Source organism: Schistocerca gregaria, chromosome 3, assembly GCF_023897955.1.
Source record: "Schistocerca gregaria isolate iqSchGreg1 chromosome 3, iqSchGreg1.2, whole genome shotgun sequence".
NCBI lineage: Eukaryota > Metazoa > Arthropoda > Insecta > Orthoptera > Acrididae > Schistocerca > Schistocerca gregaria.
This window is the reverse complement of record NC_064922.1, coordinates 582,058,156-582,060,357: the sequence shown is the minus strand read 5'-3', so window position 1 is coordinate 582,060,357 and position 2,202 is coordinate 582,058,156.

The following is a 2,202-nucleotide window of genomic DNA, read 5'->3' as shown; positions in this document are numbered from 1 at the left end:
TCAAACCACCCTCGTATGAATGTTTTCACTAGTTTCTGGGTTTGAGTGATTTCCCTCCCGTACTTTTTCACCCTTCTCCATGGGGGAGGGGAGGGGGGGCAATGGTCGTTGGGGCAGGTGCATGGTGTCTCCATACCAGCTCCTGCTGCTGCCAGGGTCAGGGATGCAGCCAGTGTGAGGAGATGGCTTGGTGGTTGGTGTGAGTGGCAAAAGGCTGACTCCCCCTGCCTTCTGCTGGTGTGGAGCGTGTGGGATGCTTAGAGGTTAGATTTTTTATAATTAATGGAAATCATCACAAGTTTTCAGCAAAATGGAATGCAAACAGTCACAAAAATCAAGCACGTATTGTTTCTTCTGCACGTATATCTAACAGAACTTTTATACTAGCTCAGCTTTGTATTCCCAATGAAGTTTTATTTGTTACATGTTGTTAATTGCACCTGGGACAAATTTATGCCCAGCAGCCTGTATATCAGTTTTAAATGGTGAAAAGAACAATTAGTCTTTCAGTACATAATTAAATGAGTGATTCTATTGCTAATTTTAACTTTGATGTACCCACTGAGATGTCTTAACATATACACCAGTGTTGGGGCTGCCCTCTGGGGGTATATGTATCCCAGTTTGTACTGTGTACCACTGCTTTACTTCACATAATGAAAGCACTACAGACTGGTCTCATTCAGAGGAGTTACTGGATAATTCAATCACCTAAACCACTAAACAATGATTTCACTCGAATGAACAAATGAATGCATGCTTCATCTGACAGAAAACTCAAGACTGGTTTCATTTGTAAAGAAAGAATAAATAGCTCAGTCAGTATGCAAAACACCACTGGATTGTAACAACTGGTTTGATTCAGTTGTTTCCATGGACTGGTTTCACTCAAAAGAAATGAATGTGTAATAATCCAACTGACATGTAAAGCTACAACTGACTGACTCACTTTTTTCCATTTGGTTGCTCCCATACAATGGTTTAACTCAGAAGAATGGAAGAATAATTCAACCAATTAAAAAAAGCTACAACCAAATGAGTCAACTATTTTCCAACAAGCAACTGTATTGATTGTTTCCATTTGACTGATCCCGACACTACACATTTGCACTTATATTAGTTGCAGATCTTGGGGAGAGAGAAATCAGTAGGTAGACCTGTTTCACATATTTTCATTCAATAATGTCATTTGGAATAATGTTTTGGGGTAACTCATATTTAAGAAAGAAAGTGTTCATTGCTCAAAAATGTGCTTTACAAGTAATGTGTGGTGATAAGTCACTATCATCTTGCAGACATCAGTTTAAGGAGTTGGGCACTGTGACAACTGCTTCACAGTAGATTTGTTCCTTCTTGTAGTTTGTTGTAAACAATCCACTGCAATTCAACCTTTTGAATTGTGTACATAATTACAATACCAGAAGGATAAATGCATTCATTACTCCACATTAAGGTTGCCTTTAGCACAAAAAGGGGGTGTACAATGCTGCAACTAAAATTTTTGATAACTTACCCAGTGAGAGAAAAATTTCCAACAGACAGGAAAGTAAAATTTCAAAACAAGCATAAAAAGTTTCTTCCCGACAACTCCTGCTATTCTGTAAAAGAATTTCTGTTATAATGTGTATGAGGTGCTGGGTAGGAATTACTAACTCACAAATGTGTATTTAATAATAATAACTCCGTGGAGGCCAGGCAAAAGAATAGGCCTCTGGTATGTTCTGCCAGTCGTAAAAGGCGACTAAAAGAACAAACCACTAATAGGGCTAACCCCCCTTTTAGTGTGATTAGTTGGTTCAGGACAAAACTAATGAAGCCTCGGACAAGCGCTGTCGTGGTCGGGGACAACGCTTGAACCCTATGCCCGTCCACAATGATAACGACACTGCTAGCCACGTGGAAAATGATTTAAATCCAAATAGAGGTGTTTTGCAGGATATGCTTACTGCAACCACTCTGGAAGGAACACAAAGACAGAGGATGAGATGGTCAGATGAAGTTACCCGACATCTCATGTTCTGTTATTACCAAGCAACAAACTTAGGAACCAACACAATTGGATACAGATCACAAGTATACACAACATTTATTACCAGATACCCAGAATTAAAATTTTTAACAGAACAACGACTAGCTGATCAGATCCGTGTAATAATAAAAAATAACAGGATACCCCAGTCAGAATTAGAAATCATCAAACAA